This window comes from Epinephelus fuscoguttatus, linkage group LG5, assembly GCF_011397635.1.
Source record: "Epinephelus fuscoguttatus linkage group LG5, E.fuscoguttatus.final_Chr_v1".
Lineage (NCBI taxonomy): Eukaryota > Metazoa > Chordata > Actinopteri > Perciformes > Serranidae > Epinephelus > Epinephelus fuscoguttatus.
In genome coordinates, this window is record NC_064756.1 from 15,444,440 (window position 1) to 15,464,239 (window position 19,800).

General features: G+C 43.2%; 1 protein-coding gene across 2 annotated transcripts in view; it reads right to left on the bottom strand.

Annotated features, from left to right (window-relative positions):
* The window catches only part of LOC125888536 (SPHK1 interactor, AKAP domain containing), a 208,422-nt gene that overhangs the window by 92,891 nt on the left and 95,731 nt on the right, over positions 1 to 19,800 (bottom strand). The window contains exon 2 of one of the 2 annotated variants that reach the window (XM_049575927.1): positions 2 to 79. The exons of the other annotated variant lie outside the window; for it this stretch is intronic. The gene's annotated coding sequence lies outside the window, so the exon portion shown is untranslated. The remainder of the gene's footprint in view (position 1; positions 80 to 19,800) is intronic. 2 annotated transcript variants of the gene reach the window in all.

Sequence of the window (19,800 nt, forward strand, 5' to 3'; positions counted from 1 at the left end):
CCTGACTCAAATCAACGACCCTCTGGGACCAAGCCTCTCTTATGAGTGTCCATATTGTACTTCATGTTCAGGCGGCAACCTTAGAGTAGGGATGGGAGTTGATTAGACTTCATTCAGAACTATTATGGATTCTGTTTATCAGTTTAGGCAAAAAAAATCGTTGGGTCTGAACACAGTGTAGCAACAACAGTCTGTTATCACCTATAGTAAATGAAATGAGAATATCTGTAGCTTTGTTCTTATCTATCCTTCTCCTAACTTACAAAGCTCTAAATGGTCAAGCTCCATCATATCTTAGAGAGCTCATAGTGCCCTATTATCCCACCACATCACTGTGCTCTGAGAATGCAGGATTACTCGTGGTCCCTAAAGTCTCCAAAAGTAGATCAGGAGTCAGAGCCTTCAGCTATCAGGCTCCTCTCCTGTGGAATCATCTTTCTGTTACGGTCCGGGACGCGGACACCGTCTCCACATTTAAGACTAGACTTAAGACTTTCTTTTTTGATCAAGCTCATAGTCAGGGCTGGCTCAGGCTTGTTTTGGACCAGCCCCTAGTTAGGCTGACTTAGGCCTAGTCTGCCGGAGGACCCCTCTATAATACACCGGGCACCTTCTCTTTCTCTCGCTCTTAGATTCTGGAAAGTTGGTTCTTCTTCATTTGTTAACATTTATATCCTATTACTGCATGTCACTAACTTGGCCTCTTCTCCAGAGCTTTTGTGCCCCACTGTCTCGCAAGTTACCTCGAATTGCAGCTACAACTGGATGGTGTGTTGTAGTTGCCTCATGGCTGCTACTACTGCTGTAATTATTAGTCATACTTCTACTATTATTATACGCATACGGTTATTATTGTCACATACATATACTATCATATATTAATGTATAGGTATAACATATATGCCACCAAAATACTATTATTACTATTAATATAATAACATTATTACTAAAATAAATGTTATTGTAGCTGTTGTCATTAATGTCTGTCCTGCATCTCTCTCTGTCTCCGTCTCTCTTCATGTGTCATTTTGTCATATGAATCACTGCAAATTTATTATGCTGATCTGTTCTGTACAACATCTACTACACGTCTGTTTGTCCTGGAAGAGGGATCCCTCCTCAGTTGCTCTTCCTGAGGTTTCTACCATTTTTTCCCTGTTAAAGGGTTTTTTTGGGGGAGTTTTTCCCCATCCGCTGTGAGGGTCCTAAGGACAGAGGGATGTCGTATGCTGTAAAGCCCTGTGAGGCAAATTGTTATTTGTGATATTGGGCTTTATAAATAGAATTAATTTGAATTGAATATAGGTTTTCCTAGTCAAAGAAAAATGTGCTAAGTCTGACTGTGTAGTCCTAATGTTATTTTTATAACAGCATATTTACTCTCAGTAACAGACGTGCTGCTCGCTTGGAAGCAGCAGCACATGTGTGCAGAGTGTCAAATACATGGCATTACTAGAACTTAGGACCATGTTGGATAGAAAGATGTTTCAGCATATTGTTGGTGTTTACTGGTGTTTGTTGAAATGAGCGTTTTGCAGACATTACATGAGGCACTGTTGTCATCTTTCTTTGTGAATGAAGCTGCACTTTAGACTGTTTCTTTCTCTCTACCACGACTCCTCCTTGTTGCAGGTTTCCAGCAGCGCAGTCAAATTAGTTTGATGTCATTGTTTTGCACTATGCAGCTGTCAGAAAAACATTCAGGCACCAATACAAGGAATTTAGAAGTTTGGAGGCATGTGATTCTGACGGATCTGTCAATTTGGTATCCATTCTCGATTATCAGTGGTACTGTAACATGCTAAAATCAGCCCTGTATCTTCTCGGGTTGTCAGTAAGTGACAAAGAAGCTCCAGGAAGGAGGGATGGTGGGGAGATGGTGTCAGGCAAATGAGTCATAGAAGACTAACCTGCACGGGGAGCCTTAGAGCCTGTCAGTTTGGAACAGCAGACTCGCAGTGAGTGTGTGTGTGCAGTGACAGTTTGTTGTGCAAATGTGTGAGAGACAGAGAGCGATGAAGAGTCTCTGATTGTTCTGCATAAAGCTGCTTGTTGTCACTTGTCGGACTTGGGAGTACTGGGTACTGTCTCCACTGATGTTTCCTTAATGGCTCCTTATTGGCTCCAAGCTGCAGAGTGACTGAGGAAGTGTTATCAGAGACTGAAGTGACACACTGGATCCACTGCAGCTGCTTTTTATTACTGCTGTATATCAGACAGAAATGCAAAAGAACACAGTGATTGTCAGTTTCCCATTCCTACTACCAGAAAAAGTATATGGGAGGTAAGAGACACAAAAAGGAAATATTAATTTACGAGTCTTCACACATCACTTCTACAGCTCTTGAAAAACGGTCTGTTATTTAAAAAAGAATATATAAAACATACATGTGAGGATGTAAAGTGAAATGACAAATAGAGCAAAAACAATGTGACATAGGAGGTCAGGGGACGGTGAGTTCTGAGCTGCAGTATACAGTGTGTGATTTCATCTAACTGTGAACGAACGGCTCCAACAGCCGCCAAAAACCCCACGGAAAAGCAAAAAGGAGAGGTGGAGGAAGGATGATGCCAGAGGGAAGGAAAGGTAGAGGGCATGGACAGATGCACTGACATTTCCCACCCATTACCATGGTCCACAGAGTGTACGCTCGCTCTGCCCACACACTGCTGCTGCTCCTGGCCGGCGTGTGCAGCAGTGTGGAATATAGACAAGCTGTTAATGGGCACGTGTTTACAGAACAACTTAAGGTAATGAGACGAGAGGAAAGTTTTGAAGAAGTGTTGCCTGAAGCAGGTTTAAGGTCTCATTAGTGGCGCCACATCATATAGGATGGTACATACGCTTCAATAAATAAAATCACTGATAAAATATACATGGCATGTGGCAAATTTATTCATGTACAGTGCATGCTCCATGTGCCAGGAGTGAAGGGCAGTAGCAGTGCTGTTGAATTACTCTATTTTTGGATTACTGGTGTGAAAATCCTCTTGCAGTAAATTAAAACCATTACATTTGTGTAATCAACCCAATCGCCTGAAAAAAATGTTAGTGATGTGTGCAAACCGCTGATACCTGACATTAGTACATTACTATGTATCAGATAAGTTAAAACTTCACTTGTCTAACAATGCAGTGGTTAACATATGATTATGTTTGGGCACAAATAGACTTGGTTATGGTTAGGAAAAGAATGTTTTAGCTTTAAATACCCAAGTTTGGTGACAGAAAACAAAAACACTAGAAACGCTGGTATGGGTTGCAAAAACACATCCACGTTTGGTGGTACAAATGCTGCTGGAAAAGTGGCCACTTAATGCTAAAAACCTGCAAGTTTGGTGGTATAAAAGCCGCTGAACAGACTCAACAACCAGACGCTAAAAACAGCCAACTTTGGTGGCAAGGTGCCAAGTTGGGGGCACACTGGCAAAAAAACCCACACTTTTGGTGGTATAAAGGCCACTGGAATCACAGCAACAAGTTATTAAAACCTGCATGATTGGTCACATATATGCTGCATGTTTGATGGCATAGGAGCCGCTGGAAATGCAGCCACCAGTCACTAAAAAACAACCAAGCTCATTGGCACAAAAGCCACTGGAAAAGTGGCCACTGGTCATTAAAAAGCCTGCATATTTGGTTGCACAAAAGCCGCTGGAGACACAGCCACTAGCAGGAGTGGCTGGCCAATAGAGGGCGATAGGGCGCCGCCCCTCCTTGAGCCACAAAAGAAAAGAAAGATGATGGTAATAAATGCATGATTATCATCATCATTATTGTCATATATACACACAATATATTAATTATTCTGATCATTTTCACTTGAAACAACTCGTCCTGCCTCTGAATATCCAGTCAGAGGCAGTGTGAAGTCACGTTCCGACCCTTTGGGGCGATATCAGCCTGGCTGGAAATTGCCCCGACTCACTCTCATAGACTTCCATGTAAAATGCTTTTTTTTCTAAATGCAGGCACTCCAATGCAATCTCTATGGGTTCTGGGAGGGCTTGCCCAATGTGTTTTCATCATACATAAACCACCAAGTATCATTCATGTGCTCGTCGGATGGTCTGATTTCCCATGTCAGGAAGTCGTTCTTACTTCATTGTGTGTTCATGAGCGTTTAAGTCGTAATGTGGAGACATCATGGACATTACAAAGAAGATGTGTTGTATTTTATCACTCAAAATGTTTAAAAAACACGTCGTCAACCGTTTCCACTGAAATATTGCTTTGCGGTCAGAAACTCATTTTTTTCCGATTATTCCGACATCACATGAGGCAGCGCCACTGCGCAGCGGTCACATCCAAGATCAACATGGCTAACGTTTCCAGCTGATCCAAGAGGCTTTTTAACCATATAGGTTATAAAGTAACGACGCATAGTGCGTCCAAATTCACACCCGTTCTTCTCTATGGATATTCTCTGCGACCATTAGCAAGAAGCCGCACATCACGTGAAACAGCGGAACCGGAGCGCAGGACGGGGCTTTCCAGTGATCACACATATCATTGTGCTGTCATCCCATCATGCTATAAATCCAGATCAAGTGTCTGACTGAAAAGTAGTCTGTTGATGACCACAGTGGATTGTTCAGTCATTGTAGAGCCAAATTAATTCAAATTTACCCATTGAACGGGTCACCTCAGCCATCATCACAACAATTGCCCCCCCTGAGAAATTTGGCAGGAGCTGCCACTGGCCACCAGTCCTTAAAAAAACACCCATATTCAGTTGCAGAAAAACCGCTGGAAACGGGGCCACTAGTTGTGAAAAATCAACAAAGTTTGGTGGCACAAAAGCCACTATAAAAGTGGCCACTGATTGCTAAAAAACCTGCAAGTCTGCTGGTATAAAAGCCACTAAAAACACAGCCACCAGATGCTGAAAAACAACCAAGTTAGGTAGCAAGTTGGGGACATGCTGCTAAAAAAAATCCACACTGTTGGTGGTATAAAAGCCACTGAAAACACAGCCACCAGATGCTGAAAAACAACCAAGTTAGGCGGCAAGTTAGGGACATGCTGCTAAAAAAAATCCACACCGTCGGTGGTATAAAAGCCACTGAAAACACAGCAATGAGTCACTAAAATACACTCACATTCACTGGCACAAAATCCACTGGAAATGTGCCAGTAGGTTGCTAAAATACCAACACATTCTCACTCTGACCGCATCACATATCAGTGTTTGGTCATGGACTTTCCACGTCCAGATACGACGTGACGCAATATCAAGTTCTGCCTGTTACATGCTTTATCTTCTTTCAAAACACACTTCTGTTTTCACAGGAAATTCAGTGTTTACATTAGATGTCTTAAAATAATCACACTACATTGGTACAACATCACAAATTGACTTTTTTTTGCTTCAACTAACACACGTGATTGGGTGTAGGGAAAAATAACAGGGTTTGGCTTTGGTTTGGTCTGTGTTTGTTGGACTCATTCACCACCACTCCCATCCACCCTACTGGGACTTTCACTGCCTAAACTTTTGTTCTTTCCCCCTGACACCACTGAGCGCCATTAAACTGTAACGGCGACCGGCCACGTATTATGCCAACGTTAAAGAACGGCTTTTGTCGTCAGTGTCTGACACCACAAGTCACTGCCTAAGCGCCGGATATCTTCGACTTTGGAGTGAAAACGGGCTGAAAATACTGGTGTTGTTAACTGGTTTCCAACAGTGGACTGCAGCGTGGCAATACATATCAAGCTATTCACCATCTCCTCCACATTCCAATGACATGGTCACTTCATGCGTCACTCTAGAAATGTTGATATTACACATTTGTAACATACAAATGTAATGCATCTGTGGTTTGAAGAAATGTGCAATGCTATCATTTTCTTCTGGCAACTAGGCTGGGAAAAATGTTACGATAAAAATCCAACAACTTGCAGTTATATTGTGGCCATTTTTCTGCTATTCTTCATGGATATAATAAGCTAGGAATATGAGGTCCCTGCTGTTATTCCTACCTACCTGGTTTCTCTAACCAGCTTTTAATGACCACAGCACCAAACCTAGAGTATTCAAATCACTGAGCAAATTCAGGGTGTGGGCAGTGACTGAGATGTGGAAGCAGGCTCAGGCCGTGCACGACCAATCTATATTCAGGAACGATAAACAAACAAGAGCACCTCCACACCAGCAAGGCTATCAAAATTTTTGATAGGTAAGGAATTGAAAAGAAATCAAAGAAATATTTTCAGTTTCCGAGTTTAAGAACCTTAGGTTTAGTTGGAGACAAAGCATGGAAATAAAGACTGTATGAAGACTGTATGTGGAGGATGAGGACGGTGGCACAGTAGCTCCCCCAACAACAGTCACAACTGCACCCTAATGCCAACTACACCTTCTGAGCTGCTAATTAACAATCCTCCCTTTGTAACTTCCCAATCTTGCGCTCTCCGGATGATCTCTCTATAACTCTCTCTATATACTGTAGATGAGACGCTGTATGTTTTAACAGTATCAACATGCGATCAGCATTTGAAGGCTGGCATAATTAAAACACACTGTACTGTAACCAAGAAATGATGAATTCTTCAAACAGTGACAGACTGCCTCAGTCTTATCTCTGCTCGTCACCCCCCCCCCCACCACCACCACCTCCCTCTTTCCACACTCTTCAGTGCCATGCCATCTCTCTTTCCTCCCCCCCTGCTGTATACATACTGCATATTTGATAACCTAGTACGTGTTTGATTCTACGTGCCCAGCCTGCCTGCCTGGCACAGTGAATGTACTGTATTGAATAAAGAGATTTTTAAAATGGGGCTATTGATTTTTGTGTCTGACTTGAAGGATGTCGGTGTACGGTTTCAGCTGCTGTGAGTGATTGAAATATACCCAGAATGTTTGCTTTTCTGTCTATCATAAAGGCGAGCTGTGTGTTCCTTTATTTCCTGCAGCAGAACTTCACACGGTGATGTCTGAATGGGTACATGAGTATGTACATTTGCAGTGTGGGTGAGGAGGCAGTCTTGGAGGAGAAAAATTTGATGAAACTTGAAAGAAGGGACGGATTACGCTGTGTAGACAGGCTAATTGGAGCTGGAATGACCTGTGGGATTTTTCTGCGATGATCAAACAGAAATCTGGCATCAGACTGTGGTTTTGTACATGTTCGTGGAGTCACGAATGTGTAGCTGGGGATCTCAGTGGTTTGCCTCAAGGCATATCACCAAGAGGCCCTCTGTTTTAAGGAACCACCAACAGCAGCCACAGCAAGTTCACTGCAGAAATGACGCATCTGCTCCAAAAGATGGTGGTCTCGTCGCCTGTGTCTGGCACAGTTATGCAGTCCTCTGTATTCGGGAGCAAACGTCAACTGTAATGACAAATCATTGTTCCAACACTGACTCACACAAGCCCTATGTTTGGTTCTTTGTCTGTTTTTCTGTGTTTCTCTGCTGCTTTATCTCCACTCCCACTCCCAGCCCACTCTCTCAGTGGGGAGGAGGGACAGACACTGCTTAGTTAATGCTCCTGCTGGCTTGGTGTTAGTTTTAGTGTTAGTGTTTATCTGTAACTGCAAGTCAACTAACAAAAGGACATTATTTAATTATTAAATTATTAAAGATGTAGCCAAATCTCGCTGGCTCACGGTGGGATGTCTGGAGAACTTGACACTGACACAGATTTGCATTTTCTTTTCATACACAGAAGCTGCTTCTAACAATCCAAAAACTTTCCATTAAAGGTCCAGTGTGCAGGATTTGGGGACCTCTAGTGGCAGAAATGGTATATAATATTCATAACTATGTTTTCGTGATGTTTACAATCACCTGAAAATAAGATTTGTTGTGTTTTTGTGAGCTTAGAATGACCCATTTAAATCTACATACGGAACTGATCCTCCTCCACAGAGTCCGCCATGTTGTTCTACAGTAGCCCAGAATGGACAAACAAACACTGGCTTTACAGCCAGTTTAGAGTCACCAATTAACCTTTGTCTTTGGACTGTGGAAGGAAGTCGGAGCAAGTGGAGAAAACCTATAATGACATGGTCCATGTCATTGGTCCGACAGCCCATTGGTCCGACATCCCATTAGTCAGAAGTCCCATTGTTACGATATGTGATTATACTAGGCTATACTGTAGGCCTATTTGTGTACCATAGAGGATCAGCAAACACAACAAAAGTAGGCTACTGGTCGAGATACAAGTGTCATAGAGAGGAGAGAATGAAACACCGTAACCTCCTGGTATTAACTCTGGGGTCGGGGTTGTGTGGGAGCTCTCCGCGGTGCTGAACAGCTCCCGGCGGGCATATTTCTGCCTTGATGGTGCGCCGCGACCGGCTCTGGGTCAGCTGGGAAAGGCTTGAGGCGAAGCAGGCTCACGGCTTATGTGTTTGCCACTTTCTTTTTCATTTTAACCCACACCATGATCTTTTCCTGACCCTAACCAAGTGGTTTTTGTGCCTAAACCTAACCAGACCTTAACTACAGGGCATCATGATGATTTCGGAACGGACTTCGGAACAATGGGTTTAATATGGTCGGAACAATGGGATGTCAGACCAATGGGCAGTTCCCGTCTAATCAGCATCTTGATATGCCACACCTGTGAGGTGGGATGGATTATCTCGAAAAAGGAGAAGTGCTCACTAACACAGATTTAGACAGATTTGTGAACAATATTTGAGGGAAATGGTCTTTTGTGTATGTAGAAAATGTTTTAGATCTTTGAGTTCAGCTCATGAAAAATGGGAGCAAAAACAAAAGTGTTGCATTTATATTTTTGTTCAGTGTAGTTGCCAATTCATTATCAGTCAATGAACTTATCAAATACTTGACAGCTGCAGCTCTAGTGACAGGTAGCATTCATCAATAAAACCACTGGTGCATCTTCTAGGGGAATGTTTAAGAAGAAAAGGTCTCAAAAATGACACGCCAGTAAGTTTTGACGTTCCTTTTAGGTTCATATCAGCCCCAGTTTCTCTAACATGACATGAGCCAAGTGTGTCCTACACAAGCCAGGGAAAAAACAGATCCCACTGACTCTGCTGAAACTCTGCAACTCAAAATAACTTTGTATTCTTAGGTAAATACAGTACAGGCCAAAAGTTTGGACACACCTTCTCATTCAATGCGTTTTCTTTATTTTCATGACTATTTACATTGTAGATTCTCACTGAAGGCATCAAAACTATGAATGAACACATGTGGAGTTATGTACTTAACAAAAAGGTGAAATAACTGAAAACATGTTTTATATTCTAGTTTCTTCAAAATAGCCACCCTTTGCTCTGATTACTGCTTTGCACACTCTTGGCATTCTCTCCATGAGCTTCAAGAGGTAGTCACCTGAAATGGTTTTCCAACAGTCTTGAAGGAGTTCCCAGAGGTGTTTAGCACTTGTTGGCCCCTTTGCCTTCACTCTGCGGTCCAGCTCACCCCAAACCATCTCGATTGGGTTCAGGTCCGGTGACTGTGGAGGCCAGGTCATCTGCCGCAGCACTCCATCACTCTCCTTCTTGGTCAAATAGCCCTTACACAGCCTGGAGGTGTGTTTGGGGTCATTGTCCTGTTGAAAAATAAATGACTGTCCAACTAAATGCAAACCGGATGGGATGGCATGTCGCAGCAGGATGCTGTGGTAGCCATGCTGGTTCAGTGTGCCTTCAATTTTGAATAAATCCCCAACAGTGTCACCAGCAAAACACCCCCACACCATCACACCTCCTCCTCCATGCTTCACAGTGGGAACCAGGCATGTGGAATCCATCCGTTCACCTTTTCTCGTCTCACAAAGACACGGCGGTTGGAACCAAAGATCTCAAATTTGGACTCATCAGACCAAAGCACAGATTTCCACTGGTCTAATGTCCATTCCTTGTGTTTCTTGGCCCAAACAAATCTCTTCTGCTTGTTGCCTCTCCTTAGCAGTGGTTTCCTAGCAGCTATTTGACCATGAAGGCCTGATTCGTCTCCTCTTAACAGTTGTTCTAGAGATGGGTCTGCTGCTAGAACTCTGTGTGGCATTCATCTGCTCTCTGATCTGAGCTGCTGTTAACTTGCCATTTCTGAGGCTGGTGACTCGGATGAACTTATCCTCAGAAGCAGAGGTGACTCTTGGTCTTCCTTTCCTGGGTCGGTCCTCATGTGTGCCAGTTTCGTTGTAGCGCTTGATGGTTTTTTGCGACTCCACTTGGGGACACATTTAAAGTTTTTGCAATTTTCCGGACTGACTGACCTTCATTTCTTAAAGTAATGATGGCCACTCGTTTTTCTTTAGTTAGCTGATTGGTTCTTGCCATAATATGAATTTTAACAGTTGTCCAATAGGGCTGTCGGCTGTGTATTAACCTGACTTCTGCACAACACAACTGATGGTCCCAACCCCATTGATAAAGCAAGAAATTCCACTAATTAACCCTGATAAGGCACACCTGTGAAGTGGAAACCATTTCAGGTGACTACCTCTTGAAGCTCATGGAGAGAATGCCAAGAGTGTGCAAAGCAGTAATCAGAGCAAAGGGTGGCTATTTTGAAGAAACTAGAATATAAAACATGTTTTCAGTTATTTCACCTTTTTTGTTAAGTACATAACTCCACATGTGTTCATTCATAGTTTTGATGCCTTCAGTGAGAATCTACAATGTAAATAGTCATGAAAATAAAGAAAACGCATTGAATGAGAAGGTGTGTCCAAACTTTTGGCCTGTACTGTATATGAAAGGGAAAAAGTTTTGTTGACACACTATATTGCATTGTGCATAACCCTGTGATTTAGTAAACATGTTGGATGCTTTTACAACCTCATTAAACATTTGCAAAGACCTTTCTGCCTTGCAGTTTTAAACTTACAGTGTTACTTCTTACGCTACATTACCGCCAACACCTATCGATATGCGTAACTGCCCTTGGCAGTCAGCAGAAAGGTGGGCGCCTGTGCTGGTGGTGTGCATGTGTGTCCTTGTGCACATTTTCTCTCTCTTCTTTGCAATGTGTGAAAAGAGCTGACAGGGTGAAAGCAGGGATATGGTTGTTGAAACTGTTCATGCAGACAAATATCCCACACTGGGCAGCGGTGCAGTACTGTTGTAGCAAGCGTGTCCTTCAAAATGTATACATTGCAAGTGTGTTGTTGCATATCTTTAAACATATAACAGTGCATTCCCTGTACATTATGTTTATCTGCTGTGTCTCTCTGTGTGAACATATCTCGTAGGTAAGTTTCATCTACTGTTTGGTGACTGTCAATCACACCAATGATTCTTTTCATATGACACAAGTGCAGTTCCTATGGGATTCTGACCTTAATAATTTTGTCCTCTCAGGGTGCTTTAACAAGTTCTCTGTTTGGTCCGGTTCACTCAAACTCAGGGTTGTTTGCCCCCTAAGCGCAGTTCATTTGAGCAGGTGTGAACACAGTAATTGCGTTCGAGTGCGCACAAAAAAAAAAAAAAAAGGACCGAGACCACCTCTTCAAGAAGATCTGGTGTGGTTCGTTTGTGGTGAGAATGTGTTCCAACCTCGATCCAAACCAACTGCAGTCACACTATGAATTGGGGTCCATGTCACTGGTACGACAGCTCATTGGTCCAACATCCCATTAGTCCGATGGTCCGCGGTGCTGAACAGCTCCTGGCGGGCGTATTTCTACCTTGATGGTGCACCGCGACCGGCTCTGGGTCAGCTGGGAAAGGCTTGAGGCGAAGCAGGCTCACGGCTTATGTGTCTGTCACTTTCTTTTTCATTTTAACCCACACCATGATCTTTTCCTGACCCTAACCAAGTGGTTTTTGTGCCTAAACCTAACCAGACCTTAACCACAGGGCATCATGATGATTTCGGAACAACAGGACTTCAGAACAATGGGTTTAATATGGTTGGAACAATGGGATGTCGGACCAATGGGCAGTTTGGGCTAAACATGAGCATGTTACAGTCCTGGAGGATTATTAATGTGCACCTCCTCCTGTACTGCCTTAATATGCACATTCAGCACATCCAATGCATCAAAACATTGTTTTCTAGTTGGAGCCGCGCCTCGTTTTCAAACTGTATGGTTTGACTAAAATGAACAATGACAGCAATATAGTCCACGATGAGCAGCGCTAAAATCAACCTGCGTAGTTGTCCCTCCATTGTGACATTAGAAAGTGTCACATTTATCTTACAAGTCTACTCTTCTTCAACGTTTTGTTTACTTCCTGGATTTTTCCCTCATAGAAATTCTGACCAATCAAGAGCAGCTTTCTCAGGCAGGTATTTTATCTGGTCTGCTTGTAAATGCTGCCGTGAGAACACGAACCAACTCTAGGCAATTGTGCCCCTTTGTAACAAAATTAGTTCCTGATTCGGACCAAAGCAAGATAACTCTAGGTCTGAAAGCACTCAGTAATATCTTCCTGCTAGGACTGAGTATTGTAAACTAGTTGCAGTTGAGAACCTCTTACAAATTACTACTGAAATTGATGACATCTGCCTCCAAGTTTATCGATTCCTTTTATCAGTGCTGGCATGCTTTTCTGACATTTGCACTTTGAAAAGCATTGATGTCAATGTCATGTGCCAACGCTGCTGGAAACTTGCAAAGAGAAGGTCAAGACTGTGGCTTCATTCACAAAAAAGATGGCAAGAGTGCTGCTTGTAATGTCTGAAAAATGATCATTTCAAGGGAGAAAACACCAGCGATAAACTGAAACATCTTTCTGTGCAACATGAGCTTAAATTCCAGGAAGGCCATGTATCTGACACTCTATGCACAAGTGCCACTGCAACTCTTTCTTCTACACTGTGTTCAGACTCTGCAAGGTTTCCCACACATTCTCATTCACACATTTATTTGTGGCGGCCCACCAAGATTAAAACATCTGCCACCATAAACGGATTTTCTATTTTTGAGTAAGGAACTGCTGCTAAGGAAAAAGGAGAACTCATGGGAAGCCACAAAACCTCAGACTTTAGAGACTGAACATAGGATGAAAAAAACAGGACCAATACGGGAATCAGAGCGTTAAGCAGAATCAATAGCAGCTTTGGTATCAATAAAATCTTATCAGTTGCCAATTCTACATCCAGCACATTAGTCCTGATTTCCAAAGGCAGGAGGTTTCCCCAATCCATGGCTAGTGGACAGCAATGTCTCTATCTACAGTCTGGGTGTGTTGCATCACATTTTGGTAGAAGCAGAGTGAGATTATTACCATTCTTGCAGTCCCTTTCTGAGAGGTGATTCACTGGCATAGCTAAAAATAAAGAATTTGTAATTTCCATACGTTTCAAATGTTTTAAATATTCTGAGTTCACTTTACCTCTGGAGACTCAGCTGATCCAGTCAGGGAACATTTATTTCTGTGTCCATCTGTCTGAGTTACCTCAGTTCACCAGACGAATGCATGTACACTCGTACTCTTGTTGTGTCGCAAACACACACACATTTGTTTGTTTGTAAATGTATGATCTAACGAATGTGTGTGCAGATGGATGGGTGGATGAGTGCCACTCTGTCTGATGTGGCCTGTCAGGTGCGACCATGCAGTGCCCAGTGGGAGTGGACTGATGTGACTCAGATGGACACAGCAGTCTTGTTTCTACTGCTAAAAAAGGGCAGGGTGTGGACACAAGAGAGCACGTGGGACACATGATAGAGATGGTGTGTGTTTGTTTGTGTGCGTGTGCAAAGCACCGTAGGGCCTCCATCACCACACTCACTCAAAGAATACCTCTGAGCTGCTGTGTCCACACTAATACAAATGTACTTGACACTTGGCCAGGCTGTTTGGCTGCGTGTATCTGCTGGCAGGAGAAAAGGAAACGTAACTCCGTGTTAGGCATTTGGGGCTTCCTGCCCCCCCTGGAGGTGTAACTGTAATTAATGTGTTTTGCTCCAGTAGTTTACGTGCAAAACGCAAGCTCACTTCTCCTCGTTGTGCGAGATGCTGCTCTGTATGTGCACACATGCGTTTCTGTGGTGTGTGTGTGTTTGCAAGGCAGCAGTGGGTCTATTTATAGCACACCCTGATGATGTATTTATCTGCTGGTTATGGTCATGGGGCTCAAGCAGCACAGGTCCATGAGGCACTCAGGAATAAACAAAGCCTGGGCACAATGCTTCAATCAGGGGAGAAATCAAAAACAAAATAAACAATGGAGGGGCATTTCTCTACCTGTCAATTTTACCTCCAATTACACCCTGTCTGCGGACGACGTGTTTCAGCTGTATATTTTTCAGCTGTCTGTCCTACATCCACCTGAGAGAACAGATAGTTGTTTATTTTAACCAACGTATCCATCTACACTGGTTGCATAATGGCTAGTAACTGTGACCCTGAGCATCTTTTTAAGCTTGAGGCCTGTTTTCTCTCAATTTTACGCATGTAAGTACACAATGGTGTGTTAGTCTGTGAATGCTGTCCAGTTCGTTTGAGTGCACATCAGTGCTCTAGCTGAATGTGATGTGTGGACACAGACAGAAGACTGTAGCTTCTGCTTCTTTATTCATTTTTTGAAGAAAGTCAATCAATCAATCAATCAATTTTATTTATAAAGCCCAATATCACAAATCACAATTTGCCTCACAGGGCTTTACAGCATACGACATCCCTCTGTCCTTAAGACCCTCACAGCGGAAAGTCTCCTGTAATGCATTTAAATTGCAGTGTTGGGGCGCCCAGTAGCTCAGTGGGTGGAACAGGCATCCCATGTACAAAGGAAATGTCCTTGCTGCAGTGGCCATTGGTTCAATTCAGGTTCCAGCCCTGTGCTGTGCATCACCCCCCTCTTTCTCCCCCACCACACCTAATACTGTCCTATCAATTAAAGCAAAAAGCCCCCCAAAAATAATCTAAAATAGTAATGATAATAAATTAAATTGCAGTGTAAATTGACCTTCGGCTAGTCATTTACACCGAGTACAACATTTAGTCCTGTTAGCTCAGCCAGTGTAGACCTGCTCAGGATTGGTCATGTTTACATTAGTTCTGTCTTACCCAGCCCACATCAGTCTCTTTCTTCCTGGTAAATATTTAAAGGAGCAGTGTGTAGGATTTAGCGGCATCTAGCTGTGAGTATTGCAAATTGCAACCAGCTGAAAACATCTCCTGTGTGCCAAACTCCCACTTCAGAGTCTTTCAGTAGTCATTGTTCCGGAGGTTTTTACCAGGCACTGAATTATTTGCAGAGGTCCGCTCCTTTTGAAAACAAACAAACCAAGTGACTAAAACCAGTAAAAACACCCTATAAAGATGTTTCACTTTACAAATCAGTGTTTCTCTGATGCTGTTAGGCTCGTCACAGACAAGCCGCTAGCCCAGCAGCTGCTAATGTGTTCTCACAGTTTTTGAATAAATGTCTCATTCAAATGTGACGATGATTGTGATGTGATTTTACACTTAAGATAACATACTTAATACTGTATATTATATTCCACATTATATACCCCTCACTCCTACATGCTGGACCTCTGACAGAAAATCACACTGAATCTCCATAGGAAAACAACAAGTGAGAATGAAGGTTGGTGCAAATGGCAGTTTTATTTACTTTGTACTACACGGTGCTACAAGAAAATTGGCATTGCCTGTTTTCAAATCTTCAAGTTGGCTGCTAAAAAAATGTTGTATCAAGCTTGAAAAGGCCAGTGAGAGCTAGATTTAATTCTAAGCAAGCAGGCATTTTGTGAGGCTTTTTTTTTTTTTTTTTTTTACACACACACACACACACACACACACACACACACACACACACACACACACACACACACACGGAGCTCAAACCTGATCACCATCAATACATCATCAAATTTGCACTGATATTATGCAACATAACAAACTGTAGGAGCTCAGTGTGGTACCAGTGTTTCAATGAAAGGAAACCATTTTTCAATAAAGCCACAGTTCCCTGAAGGAGGGTGATGGGGTGCATTAGGGCACTACTTTTCCAGCTCTTCCCGAGTTCAGTGAACAGCAGCTGTTAAAAGGATCCTCAGCAGGTCTGAGTCTCCTCGCCTGCCAGGGGTCATCAGTGTTTTCAGGCATGACTGAAATTGGTGAGTCAGGGAACTCTTATGTCTGTAACCTTGTGTCTTATGTTGTATTTAGAATTCTTTGTTAAGATGCTCTTACACATGTGCAACAAAGTTAAATCAATTAAGATCAATACTGTAAAAGGATTTTTGATACTAAAAAAATGTTGGATCAGTGCTTCATATGAATGTTTCATTTGTGTATTGACATGTAGATAACCTGAGAAGCATTCGCACCTAGCATGTTTATGTTGAGAGGATCCTCCCTGTCTGCGAAATGTCGACCTTGCTGATTCTACAGAGTAATGCCCACTTTATCTGACTCATGTCTGGTGGCATGGTGATATGAGGATCTGAATGATAAGGGACAGACTCTGTTCAAATTTGACTCAAGATTCTGTTACTGCATTGCTTATTTCTCGCCTATACTTTTTTCAGAAACATATTTTAGTGTACTGTTTAGCTGTAAAAGGAGAAAGCTGGTCTGGTGGATGGGTGCTTGGTACTTTGGTCCACTGTTTCCAACAAATTTATGTGGCTGAAACAGAATTTTGATTCAAGTTTGACCACAGTTTACGAGCAGTGAAAGCTGCCCACAGTAGATTCTAGCAAATGCGAGGGGGGCAAGGAAAAGGAGAAAGGGCATGATTTTTTTTCACTGATTATCTGCCTCATGTACCTTTTTCAGAACACAGTGACAGTTTTAGCAAATATTACACAAAGTGTTTTTTCTATACCTACTGTAACTTTAAGGCTGAAGTAATTGTTCTGTACTTAAAGTTTCTGATATGTTTGTCTACGCATTCATGCTGCGCCAAAGACTTCTCTGACATTTGATTTGTGCTCTAATTAAACTTAAATATGTTCAAGATGATCAACTGAGGGCGGCACGGTGGTGTGGTGGTTAGCACTCTCGCCTCACAGCAAGAGGGTTGCCGGTTCAATCCCGGGCGTGGGAGCCCTTCTGTGCGGAGTTTGCATGTTCTCCCCGTGTCAGCGTGGGTTCTCTCCGGGCACTCCGGCTTCCTCCCACAGTCCAAAGACATGCAGATTGGGGACTAGGTTAATTGGTAACTCTAAATTGTCCGTAGGTGTGAATGTGAGTGTGAATGGTTGTTTGTCTCTATGTGTCAGCCCTGCGATAGTCTGGCGACCTGTCCAGGGTGTACCCTGCCTCTCGCCCGATGTCAGCTGGGATAGGCTCCAGCCCCCCCGCGACCCTCAAGAGGATGAAGTGGTTAGAAGATGAATGAATGAATGAATGAATGAATGAATGAATGAATGATCAACTGAGGCTCATCAGGTTTAATAAAATCATCAAAATGAAGACTGACAAGAGAACTGAACTCAAATGTCAAATGTCCTTTTAAAGATCTTTTAATCTAGGCAGCAGAGCAAAAGACAACGGACGCGTTTCAGCCGTAAGGCTTCATCAGCGTTGTGCAGAGAAATGACTCACACTAACATCTGCGCTTATGTCTATTCATTTATTTTCACCTGTCACCACCCATCTCTCTCTCCCTTCCTCCCTCCACATGTTTGTTTTTAGCTTTCTTTAATGCCCCCTCTGCATTATTTACATCGCAGTGCTATTTTCAGACACTGTGAATTATGTACATAGGGTCTAAATGAGGCCTGCCAGCAACCAGGGAGTGTTTTTGATAGCTCTACTGACTCCTCACGTGTGTGTTCAATTCCAGATACTCTGACAGCTGCTTTTGTTCTTTCTCTGGACAGATGTGTGGGGCAGGATGCTGAATGAATAGTGTATGGGGAGTAAATGTGTGTGTCTTGCATGTATTTTAATGTGCAGTATGGTGTGTGTGTGTGTGTGTGTGTGTGTGTGTGTGTGTGTGTGTGCGCGCGCGCCTGGCAGCCTGATGCCAATGCGTTCCAGTAATACTGTGGAGATCAATTGTCTCCGTGTCCATTAGTGAAGCGGTCTGACCCTTTGGGATAAGCATGGAACAGGATGCCGGTGCTATAGCAGCTCAGCGTACAGTAACGTGTGCTTTCATCCATTTAATCCCTGTCTGTTCCTTTGTCTCTCTCACTCTCTCCTTCTGTTTCACCCTTTCCTCACTCTCTTACATTTTGTATCACAGTACATCTATCCCTTCCAGAGCTTCGCCTCCTCTCTCACACTGATTAAATGTTCTCCCCTGCTGCACTTTTACCTTACACATGAATACAGCATAATTCACAATCAATGAGCAGATAAGAGTGAAAGGTCTTGCTTGTCTCGTCTTAACTGGATGCAAAAAAACACATGAATCACATCAGTGAGGTTGATTAACTGAGCTGAGATGAGCTGTGGCACAATGCAGCTGAAGTGGGCAATTCTTCAAATGTCACAGTACTACATGTGTGCGGTGTATCTTCATCATTGTTGTTCAGTATTTGCAAAGCACAACATGCTGCAAACACAACACTGACATAGTATCACCTTAATAGATTAAAAAGTCCCACTGACTGTCACACACCTGAGTGTGTGAAATCTGTCCCCCGCATTTGACCCATCCCCTGAGGGAGCGGTGAGCAGCAGCGGCGCCGCGCTCGGGAATCATGTGGTGATCTAACCCCCCAACTCCAACCCCTAATGCTGAGTGCCAAGCAGGGAGACAATGGGTCCCATTTTTATAGTCTTTGGTATGACCCAGCCGGGGATAGAACCCACAACCTCCCAGTCTCAGGGCGGACACTCTACCACTAGGCCTGAGCTGGTAGGCTGGTAGATTGTTAGGCGGTCATGCCACAATCAGACAGAGCGTGATTTAGCAGCCTGAGGCATTTTTTTGTGATGGATTTCAAAGGGAGTGAAGTATTTTGCTCACTGCTTTTGCCTTGCTAAGTGCCACCCATTTTTGCAGGACTGCCTTGAGTAAAAAGAAAATTAAACTCACCAGACGTCATCATTGTTTTTTTCCAATTGTCTTACCAGATTAATTAAGAGGCAGGCTGTCTGTGGTGGCGAGAATAACAAGTTAGCCGAACATAGTGCACAAATTTGAATTCCTAAGACAGCGAAGGAAAGACCTGCTCTATTCTCCCTGTGATTAGCTAGTACTCGTTCCTTGTACCTTCGTTGGCTGATTGGTTAGATTTAGGCAACAGGGGCTTGGTTAGGCCTAGGGTAAGAATGGCAGGATAAGCTAATCAGAGGCAGAGTAAGGGCTCCTCAATGCTCAACATTAGATTCGGAGACAGAGATGGACAGAGCCTTCTGTCTACGCTCATTTCGTATATATTAGTCCATGTTTCCTGAAAGCTGGAAAAAAATGGAGCAGTACCACTGGAGGTCATGGAGGCATGTTAGCATAGTCCAAGCGAGATACAACATGACAAACAAATTTAAATAATGGCAGAATAGAACTAATCGCTAATATAGTGAAAAGAATTACGTGTCCACATGTCAGGATGTGACGTTGTATGACCACACAGACCCCCAACATCATCAGTGCTGCCTTCATTTAAAGGTACCTTATCATGATCGTGTCCACTGTCTCCTTGTTCGTTGTTGTGTGAAACTCTGCCCTTTAGTGCCATCTATTCGCTGCATCGATGCCATGACAGTGGACACATGGAAGCATGAGAGCAGTGCTGTTTACAACATTTGAGGTGGATGTATCTGTTTTCATATGTAAAGGCGTATAAATGAGGCTAAAGATGGGCCATTCCTTTGCTATCCTGGGATTCATACACTGGCGCAGCGTGCATGGTGTGTGTTTGGCTAGGTTTAGCTCACTTTTGACGCCGTCCAAGGCAAGCTGCAAGATATGTCTGACCAAACTGTGGTCACAACCACTTCTGA